Below are 6829 nucleotides of genomic sequence, written 5' to 3'. Positions count from 1 at the left end.
GGTTTACTCGCCAACAGCGAGCAAACATTTTCACATATATTATTTTATGAACGGTTGCGACAGTTAAAGTTAATGGCTAGTCCGCTCGATTTCATGAAACAGTTAAGGAGAAGTGTTAAGCCAGTCTCAACAGTTTGTGCACACACACAGTTTACAATACCAGTCATGACAACCTGAACAAGTTAAGGCCTATTACAGAGCGCAGCTGATCATATCGTAACTTTAGCTAGCGTTACGTTTAAAGCAAGGTTTGCGTTCAGCGCTTGTCTGAATGATTTCAAACTAGCGGGGGTTACTTTAATGCAGTTACCTAGTGAAATCAAAAATAAAACATACCTCATTCGGCTTCAGTAGCGTTATATTTGACAACAACGGGTCGGTTGTGCCGAGCTGAACAGTTCGCTGTCCAAAGTTATGTGCGGGGAGACGCGGAGACGGTTGCCACGGAGACGGGGATGAGTTCGAGGGGACATGGTGGGTCATAACACAGCCCAGCCTATAAACACATTTATCAAATATGGCAGCTGATGACATGCCTTGTAGTTTAGTCAGACTTATTCGTCGCATAGAAAGCGACTTCATATCTAAAAACAAGACAAAGACTTTCCATTTATGTCGATGTGTGGAAGTGACGTGATTCTAAATGATGGCAGAAATGCCATCCCTTTTCGCACTCTTCTCCCTTCCACACTCATGTCCCATGCTGCTCCTGGTGAAGATGGTGATGGTAATGGCAGTAATGATAATCTAACATAATTTGAATGGAATGCACACTTTTCTTTATATCATACATATGACAGCTTGAATGAGTCCATAAGGGGGGAAACCTCATTGACCCATGCAATCACGACACTTCTGGGTCACAAGGTCAACATAACGTGTCTGTTTCCCATGGCAGATCAGAGCCATCGTGCACTGCAGCCCCTGCTCCTGCAGCTGGCCTCTTCAGTTGAAGCACGTCGGAGCAGCCTGACACTGGGTAGCCAAGCACAGATTCTTTCTCTCATGTGTCTGAACCCTAACATCACTTATGAAGGACATGCTGCCATGCAGACGGGGTTAATTAAGGTTGAGAGTGGCTCAAGTATACTCTGTGTGAAAATCTAATCTGAGGGCACAGGAGTTTGTATGCTTGGATGTGGCAGAGATTATGAGAATTTGGGGAGTCAGAGACCTACTGTGTATGGCTATACTCAGCTCTGTTGCTACAGCGCTGACAAGCCACTTTAGACGAGAGCCAAAGAGCAAAGGTCAAATTCACAGTGTGTCTTGATATGGATGCTATTGACACTACAGCTTTGTTCCGCACTGCCTAAGATTGGTCTCTCTTGAAGTGTTTTGTGATGACGCCTTCTGCTTCATTTGCTTTTCCTTAATGGCATTGTATCAAAGCAATGACTTCACCCTGTGACGAAGCCGGCAAATGAAAGACTTCCTCAAGGGTCTAAATAACCCACAAGTAATAAGGATATTATCATATCAGAGTGGCTTGAAATCATCCTGACCACAGCGGTGTATTAATCACCAACACATGTGTAATTCCATTGATTGAAGCAGTGAGGGGATCTTGGCCAGAGAGGTTCCACAGAAAACTACACATGAACCACAAGCCTCTGATGAGTTGGTGGTCTCCATACAACGTTTAGTAGGCAGTAGTTTAGCCATCTCTGAAGCCAGGAGCCCACCATGGTGACAGGACTTGATTGGACAGATGTGGACAGCAGCTCTGGGTGAGTTTAACTGATTAAATCCTAACAAGCTTTGTTACAGCTTTGATCCACCCCGTAATCCTCTATCTCTCCCAGAATGCCTCACTTCCTGCCCTGTGTAAGCAGCAGATACATTCTGAAATGAAAGCTCTGGCTCAACATCAACTACTACAGGGCATCAATAATAGTTAATTCGCCCAGATGTGATGTGTTACCCATTCTATACGCTCTTTATCTACTTCTCTTCCTCTGTCTCTACAACCTTTACAGTATTGGGCTGTTGAGAGGGTCATGCCTTTGTGAACGTAACTCCCACTTTATACTAATGACATCAGCATGTGCTGCCAACTTTAGCTCTTGCTGAAGGCCAGATGTTAGTTGAAGGGATCAAACATGTGCTATCGCTGGGCAAGTCTAAAGGATTCAGTGGTCACACAAATTCCCACATATCCTTATTTTTTGCCTGCAGAAGCTCATAATCCAACCACAAATGTGGTCGCCCACCTCTGTTACTCTGTGATTTTATTTTCACATTCTTTCACAGTAGACGTGTGAAGGTATGTTATATTTTCCAGCAAAGTCTCATTAAGCTTGAAATAGCTGAAATTTGGTGTAGGTATAGCAAAAAAGGGATAACATGCAGGGAACGTTTGCTGCAGAGCTATATAGTCTCCTTTATATTTACCACATGCAACCTGATACCCATCACGGCATCCCAGGTGCTTTTTCTCTTTTAGGGCCAAGCTGATCTATGTCACAGTGCTACGTTGGTCAATGAGCACCGAGTGGTTTAGAGCATGTGACGTGTAACATCCATACACATCCCTGTTTGAATCCAGCCATGGATCAATGCCGCAGGTCATTCCTCTCTCTCGCTCCCTGGTTCGTGTTGGCCTCCCCGCCACTTACCAGGTCAAAAAAGGCATAAAAGTCCATCATTTTAGTCAGGTACTAAAACTATGAGGTAAATTTGAAATTTGACTTCGCCCAACCATATAAGGTACTGCTGTTTGACTGTGACCCTTGTGGTGTTTGCCATAGGATGACGTGGCCATCAAGGGCTGGGTGAATCACAGGTGAACTCTCAGAATGCCAATAAATGTGTGTTTAATGAGTTTAGAACAGCCTCAAAGCAACACAGTGGCCAGACACCGACTGCAACCCACCAATCGGTGGCCCAGGACCTCTCATTGCTGCATTGGATTCTTGGATGTTGGTCTTTAAAACGTTACAAAGCTCACCGCATTGGGCTGACCCCTGACCAACAGGGGTCAGCCCACTCTTTATATGGCTTAGTTCCACTGCTGATGTTTTAATGTCATTTTAATAAAGTGTCAGATTACTATTCCATGTGAATCAACTGATGTTGTTTGAGACAGTTAACAATAAATTGTTCAGCAAGCAGGCCAAGTCAGTTTGTTTTATCTGTGTGGGTGTGAGCTGGAAGAATGAGAATGCAGAGCTGAATCTGTAACACATGTTTATGTGTGTTTGTGTGGCAGAAAACCAGTGTCACTGCTGGCATTCTCTCTTGTTTATGTGGGAGGGCGATTGAGAGACTCGAAAGAGTTATCAGGAAATTGAGTCTCTGTTTATGTGTGCAATTTCATGCGCTTTGGGGAGTAAAAAGTAAATCTTGAGTTCGTATTTGATGGTGTCATAAAAAATATATAAATAAGTCAGACAGGGAAATGAGATTCAGTGAGCAACTAGTCGGAGCGAGTGTTTACAAGTGTGATTGTGTGTGGGGGGCTGACTAGTTGTCCAATTGTGAGTGGGAGATTCAACTATAAATAAGTCCTCGCTACTCAAATGAACCCTCTTCAAGTGAGCCACCCTTTAAAATTGGTGACATTCCTCTTCATTTGGAATTCATAAAAAAAAAATAAGTAAAAACAGTTCTGCATAGTTTTCAGTCACATACACACATTAGCTTGTGACAGTAACCCCTCCCTGAATAAACACGCACAAATCCACTCATAAGCTCACAGATGCGCACGATATTGGTTTGGCAATGGGCCCAAGTACTTCACAGAGGCCTTGATTTGTCATCCTCCCTCATCTGGCCTTTATCAACTTCTGGTCTGACAGCTTAATCAGTGTCATTCATTCTCTCACATCAAAGAGGAACCATGCAATCTAAACCTACCATGCTAGTATGCAGACTCACACACACAAAATGGATCTGCAGATGCATATGTGAAAAGGCTTACTTAAACTGCGTCTCACTTTATCAAAAAGCCGTCATCATTACAAGGAGCATGACAGCAAACACCAGCAGGGATGACACAAATGATCATGCTCAGTGGCAAATTCAAGTACAATAGTCTAATTCACATAATCCTAGAAAAATCAAGTTAACTTAGTCTTTAATGATTTGACTTGAACTAGACATTTGCAGTTGACCTGTAGCCTTGACCTTTTCACCTCAAACTATGTTTTTCCAGGGTTAAACACTTAAGAGGATTTTCTTATATGGCCTTACACAGTACAGCTGTCTAATCCAGAATTTCCTGCCACTATATATCAGCCATAAGTTAGACTGAAGCTACATGTTTTAGTCTTTGCAAAAATTAATCGGGATAATTAACTGTGACCAACAAAAACAAATGGAGACATGTAAATTAAACTGACAGGGAACTTAACTGAGATGTGAAGTTTAGTTAAACAAACTGATAACTGATAACTGATTACTGACAGTAAAGTCAGGTTAGGAAACGGCTTAGTCCTCTTCATTCCTGGAGGAATATATGAACTGACATGCAGAACTCAGGAGAAGACATGGAGGCGAAGGGAGATGGAGAAGTGCAGAGTGACACCATGTGCTTGACACATGCCTGTATGAACAGCCTGGACAAATGCTGAGAATTATTAGGGTGGGAAGAGGGGTCCTTGTTTGCCTGGGCCCAGCTCTCTAACCTCTGGCGTCCATTAAGCCCTGAAAATGAGAGAAAGAGGAGCAATTAGAGAGGCAGTCGTGGGGCAGGTAGGAGATTCCAATGACCTTTCCTCGCTGGTATTTGACCTCTCACAGGTGGGGGGGCATGGTGAAGGCATATCCTGAGCATTGAGAGAATGTATTTGCTGAAAAGTACGGGATGGGTGGGGGGGGGGGGTTAGGGTTGCATGATTCCACTTGAATTTCAGTGAAACATGTCACACTGTGAATGCTGTTGTCTAGCCATCTTGATAAACAAGTGTGTTATTGGGTGTGGGTAGCTCTGCATTCCTAAATCACAGAAAATTACCCCTAAGTACAATTTTCTCAATTAAGAACTCAACGTGTTTTGCTTATTGAAGCTAAAATGAGAAACCAAACACATTTAACGTGCACTTGAACCGGCTGCCCATAAAAATGTTTTATGGCTCTGCTCTGAAAACTTTGGCCTCAAACCTCAGTGCCGTACATTTACTGAAACTTACTGTTACATTTACAAAATTACATTTGCAAAATACTGTCACATACAGTATTAACTTCTTTCATATATAAGCTGTTTTTTTTTAGAAAGGTAGAGCCACAGTTGGGCCACACTGAGAATCTGACTCTGTGTTTTATCCATCACCCTCCTTTCTGAAACAAACAGCACACAGGAACCTGTGAGAAGAGGTGGCTTTCATTTCCATGTGTCCCAGTGAGCCAGAACTGAGTCTAAATCAACAGCAGCTGTCTCTGTGCCACTAACATCAACAGATAACAGCAAATCCCTCATAAATGGCATTACCCTAATCTTCCATGAGGCTGTTTTTTGCATATAGAACACGACTGGAGTGAGACAAAAGGAGAAACTAAGATGCGTGAAGATGAGGGACAGCCTCTGGGGTTTTATTGTACTGAGCCCTGCCAGACGAGAGAGCTGGTGTTAGAGTAGAAAGCGGGAGGACAGAGAGATGAAAGGAAAGAGCTGGGTGGGGTGAACAAAGACAAATGCACAACAGATAAAGATGGAGTGATATGTGGGGTGGAAAAGAAAATGAAAAAGTTAAGCAGAAAGGTCATTTTAAAATTAACACAGATGGAAAAATGTCACATTAATCAGGACTGATGTTGGGGACAAAAGGATGTGAGTAATCCACTGTCAGGTGCTCCTAAAATGACATCATATTATATTTTCTGTCAGAGCAAACACAGCATAGATCATCATTGGCAGCCCATGTGTCTTTCCTTAGTTATTCTGTGTTTGTTCTCCTCTCTTGGGAAAAGCAAGCAGAGCAGGTCTGTAAACAGTTTGTAAGGCATTAAATATATTTATGGAAACCAACCAATTCTGTACATCTATTCTAATTCTCTGAGGCCCCTGTAAATGAAGTTGAGCCATAAAACTGAAGAGACATGGTGTTTATTCATCAACTCAGTGTGTGTGTATGCTGGGGAGGGGAAATGCATCTACCACAGTAAGGGGTTGTACTTTTCCTGATGTGTGTGGTTCAAAAGATTTATAAAAGTGGAACGGTCATGTATCAGACCTTGTATTTATTATCCAGCGTTATAGTAAAGACTTGCAGAGTAATCCATCCAGTCAGGCGGAGAAAGGCCCTTTTCTAGTCCGGTTCATTTGCATGAAACTTCAAGCTGTCAGATTCTTTTGGTGCCACAATGAGCTACCAAGCTGCAAATAACGGCACTGAGGACTATTTTTGTCTCCCTACTCAGGTTTCTGCCTGCCAGACATCAAAGAGACGCGTAACTTGGAATTATTGCATCTGAAAAAGAGGAGAGCAGAGACAGATTAACTAATTTCCTCGGACTGCTATGAGGCTCTGCTTAGTGGAGAGACCAGGTCTAGCAGTGCGGCTGGATCACATTAAGTGCACTGACAAGCCAGTCAAAGTCCCAAGTGTGTCCTCCTCTGCGCCGGATCTTTGATGGGGTCCTCATGGGTGGATATTTGCCAAGCCAAATAAAATGTACATCTTCTCGGGTACTTTGGTTTTTAGTGTTGTTGCAGTACCACCTCTGCAGTGTATGTGTGTGTGTGTGTGTGTGGGCGGGGAGTTGGGGAACGGCGGACAAATAGAGCGCAAACTCCAGCGCGTAAATGTGTGCAGCGCCAGACATGCCTGCGCACGGAGCTCATAGATTGGCCGTGAATCAAAGCAAGCGTTTACACGGATGAACGATC

This window comes from Echeneis naucrates, chromosome 5, assembly GCF_900963305.1.
Source record: "Echeneis naucrates chromosome 5, fEcheNa1.1, whole genome shotgun sequence".
Classification (NCBI taxonomy): Eukaryota; Metazoa; Chordata; class Actinopteri; order Carangiformes; family Echeneidae; genus Echeneis; species Echeneis naucrates.
The sequence above is the reverse complement of the archived record's forward strand: the minus strand, read 5'-3'. Positions refer to the sequence as shown.